This window comes from Marmota flaviventris, chromosome 2 (assembly GCF_047511675.1).
Source record: "Marmota flaviventris isolate mMarFla1 chromosome 2, mMarFla1.hap1, whole genome shotgun sequence".
In the NCBI taxonomy this organism is placed as follows: Eukaryota; Metazoa; Chordata; class Mammalia; order Rodentia; family Sciuridae; genus Marmota; species Marmota flaviventris.
In genome coordinates, this window is record NC_092499.1 from 45,542,501 (window position 1) to 45,562,754 (window position 20,254).

At 36.8% G+C, this 20,254-nt stretch overlaps 1 protein-coding gene across 4 annotated transcripts in view; it reads left to right on the forward strand.

Moving 5' to 3' along the window:
- Positions 1 to 20,254, forward strand: part of Npas3 (neuronal PAS domain protein 3) — an 830,624-nt gene that overhangs the window by 110,307 nt on the left and 700,063 nt on the right. The gene's annotated exons all lie outside the window — the stretch shown is intronic.

The following is a 20,254-nucleotide window of genomic DNA, read 5'->3' on the forward strand; positions in this document are numbered from 1 at the left end:
TGTGGTCTAAAAGTTTTTTTAAAAAATGACTGTATTAAAGCTCTTAGGTAAGCTTCTTTATATTGCAATAAACAAGTACTTATATGCAAGAAAATCTCAGCAAAATACATTGCACAGGTGCTACGCATCTTAGGGATTTGAAAGGTGTGTTATGTATAAATTAGCTGTCACTTTTTTTCAATCCTGTAATGGAATGATGAGTTGTAATTTGCATAATCCTTTAAGAAGTCAAATTATACTGTCATGTAGCAGACTTAACATGCTAGCTAAGATTTCAGAGCTTTGCAGCTAATTACTATGTACCTTACAGGACAGTTAAATTGAAGTTGAGTCCTCTGTCTTTGCTGCCATTTGCTTTGTCCGTTACTTAACAGAATCTGCACTTTTGGTAACGAGGTGTTGTTGCTATCACTGAAGTAAACACTTTGCTCTGGGGAGGAAATGGCATTTTAATATATTGTAGCTTGTGTTGTATTGCTTTTACTAAAAAGAAAGTTTTTTTTTTAAACAATAGTTCAATTGGAGTATTCAGAAAAAAAGGTTAGAAATTTATGCTTTCCAGAAAAGTTATGCAATATTGAATGAAGCAGCATTAACATCTAATTAATTCTTCCCCTATAGAAAATATAAGGTAACAAAAACATGAGTCCACTGAAGTCTTTCTTAATACATTTTGCAAATATACTGTGGTGTATGTTTGTCTTTGTACTCTTCTTTGGTAGGAGAATGTCATTTTTGAAAAAAAAAAAAAAAAGAAGTGCCCTTTTTTCCTTAAAAGGTCCTTTCTGAATACAAGCTGGTGAGTTCTACTTTCATTTACTCCTCCAAATGGTTGTAGAGAGTTTTCTTTCACGGTTTCCAATTTTTAAATGATCAGGAAATGCTACTGGCTATGGAGGTTGTTCTCTGAAATGGATATAGAATAGATCCCGGATGGAGCTAGGACTGTTCCCTGCCTAGTGTGGTTTAGTTGATAACTTTATCACAGTATCTTTACTACGGTGTTTATCTCTGGCTTTATTTATTGTTACTCTGTTACCTAGATCATGTTTTCTTCTTAGAATTGGTGTAATTATAATGCAAAATTATTTCTGGTAACTTTTAAAAAGACCTTATTATTTATGAGTCATTTATTGTGGCTTTTGATGGCCAGGTTTCTGAAATTGGTTAGTGATTTGTGGCCTTGTTGTGATTGGTAGTTGCTTTGAAGAAGCCTTCTGTTGTCTAGCAAGGGGGTTCCTCTCAGAACCATAGTTAAGCAGCAGTTGATTGTTGACCACTCAAATAATAGGCAATCAGCAATCAATTGTTGTTAATTTGTAATTAAGCTGGTTTAATTTAAGCAAATAGAAATGACTATCTGCTTAAAGGCTGAGGTTGCTCAGTTTAGAGTAAGGAATATGGTCGAAGCCACGAGGAGGTCTGTCCATAGAAAAGTTTCCCTTCTCACCATAGGAATCATCTCAAGGGTTTGCTTTTATTAAGAATCAGTGTTATTTGTAGTCAGGGTAGACACAGTAGGCAGCACAGCTGTGACTGCCAGGGTAAGTCACTAGGGGGATATTCATAACAAGGAAATATTGGCAAATAAATGATGAAGAAGGGGAAGAAATCCCCAAGATGTTAAATTGGAGCACTGTCACTGAGATGATTAATGGTGTTGTGTATTTTAGTGAAGATGCTTATCTGAATTGTCTTGAAACTATAGTGTACATTTAATAGCACCTATAAAAAGCATGTGATGTGCAAGCACACTGGCGAGAGGGCCGTGCATTCAAATTCTACTAAGTATTTTCTCCAACTAAGTATTTGGCTTTTGGCTATTAGAAGGCTAGTGTTATTAATATACAGGATATGATTATTCTATATATTTAATATTAATCAGCATTTATATAGTTCTTTTCCATAGAGAAATGAAGATGTTTTGTGAAAACGATGATTCTCTTTTCAACACTGTTGAGGGTGAATGTTATCAAGTAAGGAAATGGGAATCATGTCCCCATCATCCAGGTGAACAGTCAGGGCCACAGTAGGTAAAACACTAAACTTTCCCCAGTGGGGGAGTGAGTACCATTAAAAAAAATTCTTTGTCAATTTCTGGCGAAGGGGTAGCTGTCTTACAAGATTCTATAAGTTTCAGTCATAAATATTATGATTCTGTGGCATGAGTTATCACTTGCCTGGAGGGATCATTTGTCAGCGATATAGCAGTTACATCTTTGGAAAAGTTACTTAACCTCCTTGGACTTCAATAATTACTATTAGATATAATAATAGATACAGACAAATGATATGTAATCCTATCTTCAATGAGCTTATAGTCTATTACAGCAGCACTTTTCAAACTCTGGGTCACTACCCAAAAAGGGGAATATAATCCAATTTAGTGGATCAAGATCAGAATTTAAAAGTGATATAGAAGAGGCGATTATGCATTGTACGTAGTAAGACTGCGCTTTATTTTTTAAGACTTCTGTTTTTTTTACTTGTATTTATGTACATACAACTGCACATAATGTGTATGTGAGTGGGTTATGAGGTCATATATGTTTCTTACTGTGTTTCATTTCTGAAAAAAGAATGAAAGCCACTATAATAGTGTCGAGTAGATAAATGTGTAAACATTGTACATGTGTTATGTCCTTATGTGTGTATCGTATTATAGATTATAGATTATAAGGAAAGACAGTCAGTCCTGCGGAAAAGTTTCAGGTATGAAGAGGCTACACCATCTGAACTTTCATATCCAGTCATGTGGTAGAGCCAACTTAGATGGGTTTGTGAGAGCCAGTTGTATGGTCTTTGTGATCAGTAACCCCTTGGAGACTGGAAAATGCTGCAAATCAGCTGCCTCCATTTTTCATTTTTTCTAGTACTAGGGATTGAGCCCAGGAGTGTAGTCCTGAGCTACATCTCCAGCCCTTTTTATTTTTTTTGTTTTGAGACAGGGTCCCAGTAAGTTTCCTAGGCTGGCCTTGAACTTGAGATCCTCCTGCCTCAGCCTCCTGAGTAGCTGAGATTACAGGTGCCACTGTTGTACTTGGCACCCTAACTGGTTGTTCAGCGTTTCCTAGCATATCATTGCTTATATTCCTTTCAACCATAATTCTGTGGTTCAACAATTATTGTGAATTATTACTTTAAAACAATTATTTTACATGGTGCATTTAGATTTTATTGAGAATTAATAGATTGGTTAAACAGTTGTTTCAATATTAAAATTTTAAAGCAAACAGGAATAAAAATTTATTTCAAAAAGTCTGTACTTTATTACTTTAAAATAATGGTAATAGTTACCCTAATCTTTTACATTCAATGCTTATGATATTTCCAATTTACAACTTCAAATTGCAATTGTTGATACTGAGTTTTTTAGCAAAGGGTAGAAATACAGTCTTTAAAAAATTACTAATGTTGTAAATATCTTACAAATCTCATTGTTTTATGCTAAGCATTTGTTTTGCTAAGCAGTATAACTGCCTTTTAAACTGCCTATTTATAGTTCATAATAATATCTCTGTATTTAAGTGAATTCATTTCTATAGTAGTGGATTTGATTGGGAGATGCCAAAGTTATTTCTAAATTAAAACATTTGTCAATCTTATTTTTTTTCTATTTTTGAGAATAAAAGTAAAAGCTACAAAGAATCTGAAAAAGGAGAAAATATATTCCCTTCATAATATTAATAATTTTGAGCTTTATTTTTGAAGAAAGGCAGGAAAACATTTGGCCAGTGAGGAAACATTCATTGACATGACATGAAATTGTAATAAGAAGTCCAAGAATATTGCCTGCATTAAGAATATCTGATGGTGAGGAAGAATAGGTAGGGAAGAGTTCTCTGAGCTCCAGAGTTTAAGAGAAAATTCAACCATAGAGTTGGACACTACTGTAGAGAAGTTGGAGGAAGGGTGGGATGTCCTTAAGGCTGTTTCAGGAACAGTCATTTCACCAATATTGAGGAAAAGGGGAGTGAGCCTGAGGTGGGAGTCCATTACTCACATTTCCAGAGCTTCTGCTATGCCATACCAGTGCACACTGCAGCACCCATTTTAAACAAAAGGGTTTAACCCAGGACTCCTAGTCTCAAAGTGGAGCCAAGACTGAGAAATTCTCATTGTGAAGGTTTTTAAAATTGATTGAAACACTTGTCACCTAGAGTGGAAGAGACCATTGGCAAGATGAAAGTTTTTGTTTGTCTTCTCCATCCCAAGGCCATCTTCATGAAATTCATTGCACTCGGTACTTGGTTTGTGCTGGGTGCTCCAGCCTCACCCCCACCAGCATTTTTGTCTGTACCTCTCATTGCAGATCAGGAGTTGTTATCTGATAATGTTACTCTTCTCAGGACTATTTGCATTTTAATAAGCAACTCCAAGCGAAAGAATCAAAGAGAGAAGAAAAGGAGTCTTCTCCCATAGAATTATTTCAGATACCTTGACAGGAGTTGGAGGAATTCATTTGAGGCTGGAGGAGAGTGAAGGGTGAACCTAGAATATGGATATTCTGTTCAGGGTAGTGTTGAGGTTGACCTCGGCTGAGAGGCATGGGTCTGGAAATGGGAAAATTTGGACTCAAAAGAGGCAAGGAGTTGATGAGGGAAGACCAGGGGAGGGTAGTGAAGAAGGGCACTCACTAGTCCTTTTCAGCTGTATTGTGCCAGACAGACTGCTCCCCACTCTCAAGTGTTCTCCCAATTACAGAGAAGCCATCACAGGCAGCTGTGGGCTGGGGTGTGGGTGCTGGGGGCTCACCTATGTTGAAGGGGAGGCAAAGGTCAAGGAGCTCTAGCCACAGCAGCCAATTCTTTCACTGGTTGTTTAACCTGATTGATTGATTGCTATTGTATGACCATTTTCTCCCTCACATTAGAATAATTTATGCAGTTGTGTTTGGGATAGTAAATGACAAAGAATAGAGAAAAGAATTAGAAATGTACAATGAGCTTCATAAAGAGCCCTGATAGGATCTGCATGTTAAAGAGACTTTGAACTTTGTAATAAGAACTATTTCAAGCCTTTCAATTTCAGAGTGAATTCTGATTTCCGCATCATGCCTTTTAGATCTCAGCATGATCTCTGGTGGTTTTTCCAGTTAATTTTGGCATCACTCCAAAGATTTTGCCTATAATTGACTTGGGGGCGTAACTTGTAATGTGGATGGCATGAAAGTGTGTTATTTAGGGTTTATTCTGGAGGAACAGTTTAAAAAAGTGATGCATTCATCCATTCATTTAAGAAATACATTTTAGCAGGATACAGTGGTGCATGCCTGTAATCCCAGTGGCTTGGGAGGCTGAGGCAGGAGGATCACAATTTTGAAGCCAATCCCAGCAACTTAGTGAGACCCTAAGTAACTCAGCGAGACCCTGTCTCTAAAGAAAAAAAAATAAAAGGGCTGGGGATGTGGTTTAGTGGTTAAGCACCCCTAGGTTCAATCTCTGGTATCAAAAAAGAAAAGAAAAAAAAGAAATATATTTTAATCATCACTCATGGGTCAGGCGCTGTTCTATGCAAACTCTAACCAACTTATTTAGAGGTGAAAAACCTCTGTCCTTTGCAAGCCTAGAAAACTAAGATAACAACAGTGATTTGGGGTTCCACTTGAGAGATGCCTCCAGGGAGACAAGAAGGACCAATTATGGAAGGACACCTTGAAGTGGTCTTTGTTAATGGTCAAGGCAGGCCCCAAGGTACTCATGCTGGCAAAACTGTTTCATCTTGGGGCTAAAAACAGACATTTCTAATGTAGCAAATTGCAAATGGCACAAAGCAGGAGTGGTGGCCTGGGGTTGGGGGGTGGCAGGAGGTGAGACTGCAGAAGCGGAGGAACAGAGGCATCCCATCAGAGTGGACTGCCACGCTGGAAGATGCTGACCCTGAGGGAGTTTTCTGGAGGGGAAAAGGGCGAGATGGACTGTGTGCTGGAGAATTACTGGATGTAGGTTAGATGGGAGACAGAAAGACTGCTGTGGGAGGGGCCCACAGGTTGGTTGGTTTGTTTGTTTTGTCTCTAAGCTTATTTAGTGTGCTTGGCAAGGAAGAATATGGAAGTGTGCTGTTAGTTTGAAGTTATTTTTGATTTATGAGTATCTTGGAGGACTTTCCAAATATGAAATCCAGGTCAGGACCTGCCCACGAATTTTCTGCTCTTCCTGACTTGAGGATCTTCATGTCTGCCTTTCTCCTCAGAGACCACTTATAATTCAAGATGCACAAATGCCAGTGAGTAAAACTGGTAGGCACAGGCTGTATGATTTAGAGTGAAAGAGTATTAATTGGCTTCATTGGATTGTATATTTTCATTATGAGAGAAGTGACTACGGAGATTTTTTTTTTTTTAAATTGGTTAGTGACACACCTGCAGCGCGTATGAGAACTCCAGAAACTTGAGAACTGAAAGTAAAGGTCAAGGTGAGAGGAACAGAGCTACAATGAACCTTTTATAGACCCACTGTTGAACTGCAGTGTTCAAAATTGCTAACAGGTGGCTTCAGAGGGACGAGATACTAATGTGCTGTGTTCAGATTTTAAGATTTTTACAGCAAGTTTATAGTAATACATAAACTATGGTTTTAATAAGTTTTCCTCACCTTAAGAACAGCTGGTTCTGTGTGTTAGGTTATAAATGTCTTTAGTGAATCTTTGGACTTTGTTTATACATCAGAATGAAAGAATTATAGTTTATTCTTTGATTATGAGAAACCTATTTTAAGATCCACCAATCCATGCAGTAGTATATAATCATTACTGGAGGTGATTAAGCCTCCTGGAAATGGATCTGGGTTTGCTCCTAGCCCCATAGTTGTCTGTTAGATGTTTTATAGTGGATGTTACTTAACTGTTTAAGCATATGTTTTCTTACCTTTAAAATGCAGATAAAAATAACCCAGGTGGTTTTCAGGATCAATTGATGATGAAGATGATGGTAGTTACTAATCTATTGATCTTTGACCATATGCTGATGTCAGGCAGCAGGCTAATGGCTTAACATACATTTTAAAAATTCTTAAAATTAACATGAGCATTAGGCATGATTACCACTATTTTACATCTAGAATAACAGTCTTAGAGAACTGAAGAAGATTAAGAAGGTAGGACATGGTGGGATTTGGATTATCACCAAACTATAGCCCAACAGCAAAATACATTCTCTATTTTTCTCTATTCAATTTTGTAAATAAAGTTTTATTGGAACACAGCTACGCCCATTTATTTATGTATTATCAATAACTCTTCCTGCCACAAGGGCATAATTGAATACTGCTGTCAGAGACATTGTGACCCAGAAAACCTCAAATATTTATAATCTGGCCATCTGTAGAAGACGTTTGTTAACCTCTGCTTTAAAATTTGGGTGATCTGATTTCAGAGCCCAAGGCCTAAATAAAAAAAAAAAAAAAAAAACAATTATGGTGGTTCTTATATACTAAGTATCCACTAAATGAGTACTTACTTTGTTACTTCTATAGCTTAATGTATAGCTTCTCACAAAGCTCTTATCTGTAAGGTAGAAGTAATAAGCATTCAACAAGTTAAACCATCATGACTGTGGAGATGTTGAAGAACTTAAACTGAAAAAAGAAACCCACTCTGAATGTTATGTCGTTCTGAGTGGGTGTTATTCTTGTTATTTATTACTATCTCTCATGTAATATAAATGAGAGAGCTTTCATTTTCATAGCAAAGTGCACTATTCAATTAAAGGGGTATTGTGAATTTCAGAGAATATGCAGGAACTCTATGAAAATGATTTCACATACCAGAAAATTTCATACTTAAGAAACTTAAAAAAATATCTTCCTTATAAAAATACATAAAATATTGTGGAAATGTCACTGATAATAAAAAGTATTATAATCTGTGTTTTTAAAAGTATGTATAAGCAGATGTTATAACAGAAAAAAACACAAGGATTTATTTCTCATAATGAGAATATAATTAACTTACATCCTCAACCATCTTACCAGCAACAGAAAGAATGAGGTTATAGTTTCAACTCCACCCTATTTATTTATTTATTATTTTTTTTAAAATTTTAATATTTATTTTTAATATTTGGCGGACACATCTTTGTCTGTATGTGGTGCTGAGGATCGAACCCGGGCCGCACGCATGCCAGGCGAGCGCGCTACCGCTTGAGCCACATCCCCAGCCCTCAACTCCACCCTATTTAGAACTTTTATTTCCATATGTTTTTCTTTTGATTTAGAAAATTACATGGCCTCTTCCTGTAAATGGCCGTGGGTTTGTGTTACCTTGGAGCTTACAGAGCAGGCTCTGGCAGACTTTCAACTTCTGCTGAAGAGATATTCTTGGAATTTCCTCTTACCAAACCCTATGTCATGGGTTGGTGAATGGGTGGTTTTTAGATTAGTTACCTAATGACATTTTATCCACTTCTCTTGGAATAGCTCTTTTTGAATAGAGATACAGTATATTTTAATTCTAGCAACATTTAGAAAATTCAAATAAGCGTAATGAAAAAAATTAATCTCATTTGTATTTGTACCTCCCATAGATAGCCACTGTTAACAGTTTAGTTTGTCTTTGTAGCCTTCTATATAGTTGTATATATTTATAGCCTATCACCTTTCATAGATGTATATCAATATATATATAGTTATCATGAATCAATTCACAAATAGCTGAAAAGTCTCTGGAATCAAGTTTTTTTTAGGGGAATTCGAAAGCTGTATGGTCAACTTTCACATAGAAACTATGGTCTGCTGAGATTTTCTTTCTAACATAACAGCTCCTTCCCCACCCCCATGTAGTTTGCATCTACTTTCTGAATTTTAATCACTTATTTTTATGGGTCTTTGAAGTCCTCTAGCAAGAACATTTTTAGTAGAAAGATCCTTCCTTCCTTGCCACCTCAATATTTATTTATTTCTGGGGATGGAGCCCAGGGGTACTTAACCATTGAACCATATCCCCAACCCTTTTTATTTTGTATTTTGATACAGGTTTTAAGTTCCTTAGGGCCTTGCTAATTTGCTGAGGCTTGCCTTGAACTTGTGATCCTCCTGCTTCGGCCTCCTTAATTGCTGGGATTATAGGTGTGTGTTACTGCACCCAGCTCAATATTTATTTTTATCTAGAAAGAGTCCATCATGTAAATGTGTAAATGGTTTTTCAAGTTATAGGAATGAAGCTAATGGTGAGAAGGGTATGACAGGTTAAACAATCATGGCTTTTTTTGGATCAAAATATGCACATGTATGAGAAATAATTTCCAAGAGATTAGAGTTTTCTGGCTCCTTTTGAACTCATTCTCTCACATGCTATCACTGCTGCATCACTCTCTAGGTTGCTTAAAACGAGAACTCTATTTACTGTGTTCACCATTAAGATGTTAAGATCAAGTTCTCAAAAGCAGAGAGCTGGGTCCTTGGAGGATTTTGGTTCAATGACCAGTGTGTATACAAAACATTCTTGGGTGATTTTCTGTTGGCAAACTTGAGACCTTTGTAAGTTTCATATCACTTTGGGAATTCTTTGGAATTGGATGTTTGAGGTCCATGTGACTAAGTAGACTATCACTGCATCATATTTAAAACCTAATTTCCCTTCCTCTCCCCCAGCCCAATGTGAAGGATCCCTGGCCTCATTCAGTGCTTATTCTCTTGTGTTACCAGTGCGGATCACCTTTTTCTCTTACTAGCAATTGTCATTCATTTACTTACATTTTAGCTAACATAAGCTCTCAGAACAGCATCGTTTTCCTGATTTTCACCTGTCAGGGGTGCTGACAGCAAATCACAGCCAATTACATACCTTGGCCTTGAAACTGGAAAGTATAAGACCTTTTGGATGATTCTTTTCTTTGCTTCCTCTCTCAACCCCACTAACCAAACTGCTTTAAAGGTGAAATCAAGTTAGCATGGCTCCATTTGGCACAAAGCCTCCTGTCCTGTGTGCTCCAGGCACCTTCTGCTGTCTTGGTGAAGCATGCATTTGACAGTAATTGCAGGGGGATCTTTGCTCACTTTCAGGGGAAGCGTCTTGTTCTTCCAGGGACTGCCTTACTGCCTGTTGGCTTGCAAAGGGGGAAAAGGAAGAAGCAGCTCTGATTCTCACACCCTGGAGAAATTAGTCAGTTGTCCCAATTCTTGAATGAGCATCAGGGGAAGCAGGAGAAGTGGTGGGATTCATGTCACCACATATTTATAAGGAGAAGTTTGGAGGTGCATCCAGTGGGGATGAGAGGGAGGGCTGGGGTGCTTCTGAACTCTCGTAAAATTCATGATCAATTAATTTATTTGCTAGCCAGATTGTTTATCAGCTTTTCTGAATGCTGCTTGCCCGGAGGAGTTAGTTACAATTTCTATGAGGCTGTTAGAAATAAAGAAGGCTGATTTAAAAAAAAATTATCATGATACTTATGAAATACACTGGGGAGAGAAGACTAGAAAACTAGCATTATGGGCCAGCAGATTTTAAGTAGAGTATATTTTTAGAAGGATCTGGTGGCATGGTTGGTTCACTTGCACCAAGAATAGTTTAACTGGGTCTGTTCAGGATGGATTTGCAAGACACAAATGTTTGCTGTGACACAGAGTGTCCTCAGAAGGTAAGGCTCTGAGATACAGACCAAGATGGTGAATACAGATGCATTTATTCTGCCATCTAAAGGAAACACTCATTGATGCCAAGGCCTTTCACTGTGAGGCCAAGTTCATCTTTCTGGGGAAAATGGAAGCTTTAACTCTGGACACTGAAGTTATGTTTCTGATTCATTATTTCTACATCTGTGTGGGCTGCTTTTCCATATGCAGTAAAGCAGATGAGGCTGAAATCAGAAGAAAAGGGGATAATGTGTTTCAAATATGGTGCACTGGTCTTCAGGCCTTATTATAATTGACCTGACCAATCCTTTTGAAATAGGTAATATAATTCTTATTTTGCACTCAAGAGAATGGAGGCTCAGAGACTTTAGGCAAGTTACTCTGTTAGTGCTGCTAATATAGTACAATCTGGTAATGGTATAGGGGGCCAAATCAGGTCTGCCTTGCTCAGCATTTTGTCCCCTTTCCACAGGGTGACATGACATTTTGGAGCTGAATGATACTTTGAAAGAAGCAAATCCATCTTCTCTTCAAGGACAGCCTATTGAAATCTACTTCCATAAAAAAATTAGACTCCCAAGAACTTAAAACCATAACTGTAGGGGAGATGGGTTTGTCATTTTGAGTGTTAGTCATTTAAAAAACATGTGGTTGGTATTCTTTGTGTGTAGAGCTACCTGGGGCCCTCATGTCTCCCCTATGGAGATTTCACCTGTCTTGACACTGTGGTTCTCAAACAGAAATGGATGAATCTCAACTTCTTGTCTCAAGCCCTACCTCTTGACAAATTCTAGTTTTATATTTTCAAACTTTCCTACTTATGTTCCACTGTACATCAACCTCCAAATATAACAATTCACAAATTGCAAGCATATGCTTGGAAATTTCCAATTAATATTCAGAACAACCCAGTGAACTGTTTTGTCTCTGTTTTATGAGGGGGACAAAAACAAGACCTTGATTCATACCTGTGGGGTGACATGGCTGGCCTGCAAATCACCGCCTTTCTCATTTCCCACTTAGGCCTCTCTCCAGGACAGAACCTTTATTCCTTCAAAACAGCACCCAGCGCTTGTGCAGAAAAGTTCTTCTCCTGCCTTGCACTTCTTTTATCTTCATTTTCATAGTCATTCAGACTCACTCTTGGAATTATCTATCTTGTTGCCTCAGTCTTATCTCAAACATCCTCTTTGCAGCATGATTTTTTTCTTTTTCTTTTTTTTAAATACTTCCTTTCATTTCAAAATTTCCCTAATTTAAGCAATGATTTGCATGCCCAGATTTTTATAATTTCCTAATTAATCTTCTTATCTCCTTTCTTGGTCAGTTTGATTCAGATAAATAAATACTTGAGTTCCACCATACACAGAGCACCATATTAAGGAATGTGAGAATTTTCCTTTCTCAGCTACCTTAAAAATAGTTACCAGATGAATACACTATTTCTAACCTATTTCTCTTGTTTTTGTCCCCTGAAGTCATTGACTGCTCATTCTCACTGCATGGTATCTGCAGTTTTAGCCTAATGTTTGAGGCCTGCAGGTCTTCCCCAGTCTCCCTTTTGGCTTCCCCCTCCCCCTAGACATTTCTCAGCACAAGCTCTCTGTTCCTGTCCACAGTTCATGCACTGTCTTCTTACCTTTCCTTTCTCCTTGGTGAAGTTTATTTAAACTAGTTTAATTCACAGTAGTTTCTCTCTTCTTTTAATATAATGCATTAGTTGGATCTACAACAAGGAACTTTGTTTGGCATATTTTTCAATGAACAAAGACCAAAATCTTTGTCTTCAGAGTTAGTATTTGAGACAGGCAATAAATAACAAACATTAAAAATGAGGGAAATCATATAGTCTGTTTGATGATGGTTGGTACTATAGAACAAAAATAGAAGTTAGGAAGGAATTAGGAGTCCACATTTGAAGGCAGGCCAGTTGTGGGTTCAAATAAGTGAGACCCCCATGAAAAAGGCTCTTGAGCAAAGACCCTAACCCTAACCCTAACCAAGAGGAAGATTCCAGGTGGAACTAACTACTACTACCAAGGTTCTGAGGCTGCATAGTTTTGATACACTCAGCATTGGGTAGCCCAGAGAGGAGGGGTATGAGCAAGGTTAGGTAGTGGCAGGAGACAGGTCAGGCAGTGGTAGGGAGCCAGCACATAGGACACAGGAAGGCCAGATAAGTCCTGACATTCCACCACTTGAAGTGAGGACTTGGGAGGATTTTGAATTCAGGAATTATAGGATATAACTTAAAATTGTCCTGGCTGCTAGTGGAGTATGTTTGAGGGGTACGAGGGTGGAAGCAGGAGGCCTAGCCAGGAGTTTCTTGCCGTAGGCAAGATGGTTTCCACTGAAGGTGTAGAAAGTGGAGGAGGTGAGAAAAATGTGGATTATGATATATTTTGAAAGAAGTGCCAACAGGATTTCTGATGGATTGGATGTGTGTGTGTGTGTGTGTGTGTGTGTGTGTGTGTGTAGGGGCTGTAAGAGAGAGAGAGAAGTCAATGCTGAATTAATGATTAAATCCTTGCTTGTCATTTACTTTGTATCACAAGTGTGGTAGCATTCAATTGTATATACACAAATAAATACCTCCTAGAAACTCATAAACTTGGAGATGAGGCATGCCATAAACTTATGTAAGCTAAATGGGAAGAGGTTGTATGTATAATCACAAGGTTTCGAGTCCCTTAAAGATACTTTCAATTCGTTTAGCTTACCAATTTTGAATGTTGGTGGTTATTACGTCACAGAACTGCAATTAGAGCATTCATTGTAGTAGATGACTGTTCAGGCTCTGTTGGGAGACTGATGAAGTCAGACCTTAGTTCCAGTAATAATTTGCTGAGTGATCTTGAACAAGTTTTATAAGCTCTCTGTTTTGCTTATTTGTGAAATGATACCATAGTTTCTCATAGGGTTTACCATAGGATTAAATGAACTAATAAATATAAATTGTTTAGAACAATCCCTGGCACATGCTAAGCCCTCAAGCAGTATTTACCATTTCTAAATAAGTGCTCAGTAAAAATTAGTTAAAAGAGAATTTTACATTTGGAGTGATTCCTTCCCACCAAATCCATAACTACCATTTCCAAAACCTATCAAGGTGCATGGTTAATACATGCATATAGTAAGGTCCTATAGTAAACATTGCTCTCTTTTGTTGATGGTTAAAAATAAAAATAAGAATTGTATTATGATCAGTCTGATTACCTGCCTTTCTAGAGGTGGCTGTGGTCAGCAACCCTTCTTGGGTACTTTTGATTGACAGAATGACAAACAGCATTTAAATAACACATAAAAAAGATCAGCATTTTCTTATTATTTTTTAGTTTAAAATGTTGAATGTGTATTAAAATGAGAAAAATAATTTTCAGGATAGATATGACTTTCCTTGTACATAAAAGCAAGGAGATCACATCAAGGAGGGAATATTATTTTTTTGCCCAAATACAGGAAATTACTATTTTTCTCTCCATGTTTATATTTTGATACCTAATATCTTTTTTTTTCTCTTTCATGTGATTGTTCCTATTATCCCTCTTACTATCAGCAACTTATTTGGCCTCCAAATCCTACAAGGAGCAGTGCATTCCCACTGTGTAACTCCCACAGACTTCTTTAGTGTCAGAGGTGGTTTGAAGAGCAGCTTAATTCTGCCTTCATCGTGCTTGGTACTTCAGCGAGGCACTCAGGTTCTGTTTGAGCTCAGTATTCCTGATCCTATTCTGTACATTCTCAATGGCCGTGCAGACAGTGGCTGTCAATGAGTAACAGGTAAATATTGAACAGGGAAGCCCTTTTGATTAACTTTGCGGATCATTATTTGAAAGCAACGTGCAGTCAGAACAGCTCCATCACTCATGATCATAGCACGCGGCATGGGGTCAGAGCATCAAGCTGTGGTTTGGAAAGCTGAGGTTGCATTCTTTGTTCTGTACCTGGGTCTGTATTCATGTAGTGCTGGACTAGTTATAGCTATCCAAAGAGCAAAATGAGGACTATTTAGCAGTATGAATGCAAAATTTTTAAAATGGCAAAGCACAAAAATGCTTAGGGGGGATTCTGTACTATGTAGGTATAAATATATTAAAGAACATTTATGATAACTTTTTGAAGTGTCTAATAATATGGATGCTGTTACTGTTGTTCAGGTTCAAAAGTCTTTTTCTGATGTGGAATAAAGACAGTTATATCAAACTGGAAGTATGTTTTTAGTCTTATTAATGTGTGCTTGAAAGAACTGTTTTCCTAGGTTTGGTCTTTACCACTTATTGGGTACAACTTACCCATATGACACTTGTACTCAGAAGGATTGTCTACAGTTGACTTGCTGTTAAGTGATTCTGACCCAGCCATTGAACCTTCTTGAGAAATTAATGCTTTATCATTTGTAACAACACTATCACCATCATTTATTAGCATTTTGAGATTCATAAAGGAATATGCATGGAACTTGGTAAAAAGACATGGGGCTGCATAGAAAAAGACTGCTTTCTGTTCTCAAGAAGCATTTATAGGGCTGCAGCTGTGACTCAGTGGCTGTGACTCAGTGGTAGTGCACTTGTTTGGCATGTGTGAGGCACTGGATTCGATTCTCAGCACCACATATAAATAAATAAAATAAAGGTCTATCAAAAACTAAAAAAAATTAAAAAGAAGCATTTCTAGGTCAACATTTACATGGTCATAAACAAGAAACAAACCATGATTAAGTTGGTATGCATTGCATTTTTAGTAGAGACTCTAGTTGGTGGTCAAATAGGCAATTCCAAAATAATTTCATAAGCTAAACATTTTAGAATAAACCTTCTAGTTGAGACTTAATTGCATTGAGTTGTAGAAATAATATTTAGAAAACCACAGGTAATAATTAGGATCATTAAAGCAACCAATAAGAGTAGTGCAAATCTCCTTCATAGTCACATTCTAGAGCAGAAGATAAAAAGGTAGGCATTTTATGACACTTTAAATGTATAATTAGAGCATTGTTAATTTGCTTATTAGATGTATTAATGCCATTGTTACTTACTGTTTAGCATATACAAACCACAAAAATGACAAAAATCTGTATATAGCATGCTGGATGGAATCTTAATTTTGTGTAAGTATTAAAACCAAAATAGCCTAGTCAAAAATAGCTTCAAAATAAAAAAAACAATAGTTTTATTCTGAAAATTATTTGAATGAAGATATATAAGTGGTTATGCTTATTAGAGCTGTAAATTACTTGTTTACCACATTTTTGAGGAAGACATTTTGTATTGGCATCATTTTAGAAGAGTTTCAATTTTGCTTTAAAACCATGGCAAATATTAACATTCTGAATCTTTTTTTTTTTTCCTTAAAGTTTTTTTTTTTTTTTTTTTTTTTAGAGAGAGTGAGAGAGAGAGAGAGAGAGAGAGAGAATTTTTAATATTTATTTTTTAGTTTTCGGCGGACATAACATCTTTGTTTGTATGTGGTGCTGAGGATCGAACCCGGGCCTCACGCATGCCAGGCGAGCGCACTACCGCTTGAGCCACATCCCCAGCCCCAACATTCTGAATCTTTAATTGTAATATTTCTGGTATAATTGATGAGAATCAACCCCACCCCATCAAAAAGAGAGCTTCAAATTTCATTAAAATTAGAAATCACTGTATTAGGGGTTGGGGTGCTGACTGTAGCTCATGGGAACTCTTGCCTAGCATGTGTGAGGTACTGGGTTCAATTCTCAGCACCATATATAAATAAATAAAATCAAGGTCTATCAACAACTAAAAAAAAAATTGAATAAAAAAGAAGTCACTGTATTACATTTTGAAATTTAGATAAACCTATAATGTGAATATGAAAAACATGATAATTCAAAAACGTAATTTACCAAACATAAAGTGTTCTTTATAATATAAATGCACTGACAGCTTACACCACTTCAAGAGCAACGTGGACTGCTGTGCTTCTCTCTTTCCCTAGGGGACCCAGGATCTAATTTGGATTAGGTTCCAAGTGAACATGTGTTCGGTGGACTCATCCTAACCCTGAATGGATATTTCACCAAACCCCAAAACTAGAACATAATTTGACATAAATCGTTGTTTAGAATTAAAATAGCAGGTTTGCTGTGGGTCAGGATGGAATTGGCAGGGCTGAATGGGAACATTCTCAGATGGCCTGGTGGCTAGCAGAGCCAGTACTTTTAGGCCTTTGGTTTTTTTGAAATTATGGGTAATTAATTCAATGCACAATCTCTCTGTCTGGAACAGGAACTTAGTATCAGTTTCCTTTTGTGTAGACTTATTTGTGACCTATAATTTTATTGCTATTTCATCTTTAAGAAAAAAAAAATTAGCTTTTAAAGTTTTCTAATATTTTTTTGATATAAAAATATACTTCGTGTATTATGTTTATATTCTTAATAGGAAATATTCAGAATGAATTAGTGAAGCAGTATTTAAACAATGGTTACACCACTGATGGCTTGAATAATCCATTTTGGTCACTGGATAGTATGGTAAAGCTTTGTTTGGGGAAAGTAAAATATATTAGGGGAGGGTATGATAGTTTTGAAAGTTCTTTGGCTCCAATCAGGAGCAAATAGTTATTTATCAAGGAAATATTTGTCATGTCTTTATGAGAAGTTATAGATATCCCAAATCTTAAGGAGTTTGTAATCTAACAGGGATTGGAAATAGCACATTGAATAATGTTTTTCATTAGTGAATGCTGACTAGTGAATGCCTGGGTGTTCCATGGTAAACAAGATATTTGGAGTTCCTATAGCATGGGTTTTATATTCAGTCAAGGGTGTCAGACACTATGTAGATACAAGCTGGTTTTTAAAAGTTAGTGCTCTATAGTATGAAAGAGATTGAATCAGGGCAAGGGGATGGAGAGTGACATATGATACAAGATAGGGCATGTGAAATGCCCCAAGACTGCCCTAAGTCTCACGGTTCTCTGCATATCCAAAAGGGAAAAATTGTCTGTGGTTGTGGGGAATTTAGGAACTCTTTGTGAAGAAGGTGGATCTTGATGCAGAACCCCAAAGGATAGGAATGATCCAACCATGTTTGCATATGACAAACAGCGGATACACACTGTAGTCTCCATACAGGCTTGACTAGACAGGGGTAAGGCTGAAGGGACTTGAAGAAGAAGAAGAGGGAGATTTGGATTTGGTACTTTATATAGTTTAAACATGCTGACATGTTTGGGTCACAAAAATGGAATATGTGAGATGTTTTTTCCTAGCCCCTGTGTTTATAGGGAGTAAACGAGAGAGGTGCCAACTGACAGACTGTATGATAGTTACAAAGTAGAGAGACTGTAAAATCTGTGTAAGCATGGTCTATTTCAAAATTTATTTAAAGACCACTATGGGAACATGGGATGGGGTAGAGGGATCATGTCATCTGACTTACAAAAGTAACTTGTAGACTGGCAGGTTTCTGAGCCACTAGTCCAGGTCTGATGTACTGGCTGTGGTTTATCTATTTCTTCAGTGGGATTCAATCTGGATAACACATTTTAAAAGTGTACATATTGCACCCTGGCATATACCTGTAATTCCATCTACTCAGGAGACTTAGGAAGGAGGGTTGCAAGTTCAAAGCCAGCCGGGGGCAACTTAGTGAGACCCTGTCTCAAAATAAAAAGGGGTGGAGCTGGAAATGTAGCTCAGAGGTAGAACATTCTCCTTCATGAGATGGCAAATATCCTTGGGCTTCAATAGACAGCCAAAACTGGTTCCATGGATCGACTGATTATTATGACATAGCCAACAGTTTATTCATATCTTGGTATATAAGAAACAAGTGCATGTTAATGTTATAGGAACAGTATGTAAGCTAGTGATCATTAAATGGATGACCCTCAGCTCTACATTTGTTTGTAAGTGCTGCCTGTGTGTCAAGGTCCAATCCAGCACTATACTCAGGTGATACTCTGGGTGATGGTGCGGGAATGACATGTCATTTTTTAAAAATTTTTAATTTTTTTAGTTGTATATGGACACTTATTTATTTTTTTGTATTTCTATTTGGTGCTGAGGATTGAACCCAGTGCCTCACACGTTCCAGGCAAGCATTCTATTGCTGCACCACAGCTCTAGCCCACAACATGTCATTTCTTAAAGAGATCACTGCATGAGAACTATGTAGATGGGTTTGCTAATGACAGAACCAACTTGTATGATTAGTATTCATTTTTTGACTACCACCATATTGACAGGAGGTTTTTCATAAAGTTCTTCTGATCTGTTGTTTATAAACTTAGAGATTCACACTCATTAACTTGATTCCTATTCCCATACAAACAAAACAGAGAAAGAAAGAAAATCTTACTTTAATCATCATTTCCTTAGAACTTGTAATTGAAATACTCTGTTTTCTGCTCCAATATATAAGCCCCACTTGAGAGATGTGCTGTTGTATAGCAAGTGAGTTTTTATCTTGCAGATCATAAGAGTATTTTGATTATTGGGACATCAGAATCCCAGGTCTAACCCAGTTTTTATAGAATTCTGACTTAAATATTGTAAGGCTTTTGTGAATAAGGCTCATGCTTATTGCACTGATTGCTGTATTCAATGTTTGATTTTTGAAAAGTTTCCGGGCTATGGGTAATTTTATAGGGTCTTTCTACTTTCTTCATCAAGTTAGGTGAATTTTAAGAATGTGAATGTGAGTATCCCTGAAGGGAATTTGACTTAGCAGTATATGATATGTCCTAGCATGCATAATTTTAAAGCATTTTGGTTCCTTTGGTAATTCATATTTTGCTTTTAATTTAATATGTATTATTATAATGTTCTTCATGACCTTTGTTTCTGAGGTGTGTCCTACACATGCAGCCTCTTTTGTAATCTCTGGTCATCAATTTGATATCACTACAACATAACTAAAGCTCAGTCCTCTTAGCTGAGCTTGCCATAGGATGTTTGGTCACCCCAAAGGCATCTGGAGGATGTTTGAACAAGCTTGATAGCTTTTTCTATTAGTCAATAGAAAGAAACATTAAACATTTCATCCTTTATGCTAAATATTAGTCTACTGAGCTGGTGAGAGGAGAACTTATGATCAGAAATTAATTTAATGTCTATAAAATATCTTTTAAGGCAGGTAATGATATAATGAATGCTAATATAGAATTTAGTAAATCTTTTCCAAACTGCATTCTCAGAGTCCTTAAGCATATATATTTTGTTTAAGCTCTAACATTTTAAGGTTTTAAGATTTAAGAGGTTTTGTTTTTTGGTAGAATCAGAGATTGAATTGAATTAAGAATTATACGTTTAAAATCATTCACAATTCTGAACTGAGAATGTGGTCAATTGTACAATTCTTGCTTAGAATGTGTGAGGCCCTAGGTGTAATGCCCAGCATCAAAAGAAAAAAAGAAAAAAATCACGGTTCCATTTCCATAATAATCAGAATTGGCCTTTAAAATCCTTAGCCTGTTAAACTATCATATGATTATTATAAATAATACATGTTTTTTTACATTTCCCATAATTAGTTGTCACCAGACTCGTATTAATTATTTTAGGGGAAAAATCAAAGAAACTTTCTGTCACTACCACGCGGTAGTCCTCTCAAAAAATTCTGAAAAATAAGGTCTTAATTTTTTTGTAATCAGACAATGTATAATGATCAGCATTTTTATAATAAAAAATAAGACCTCATACCCCAAGGAAA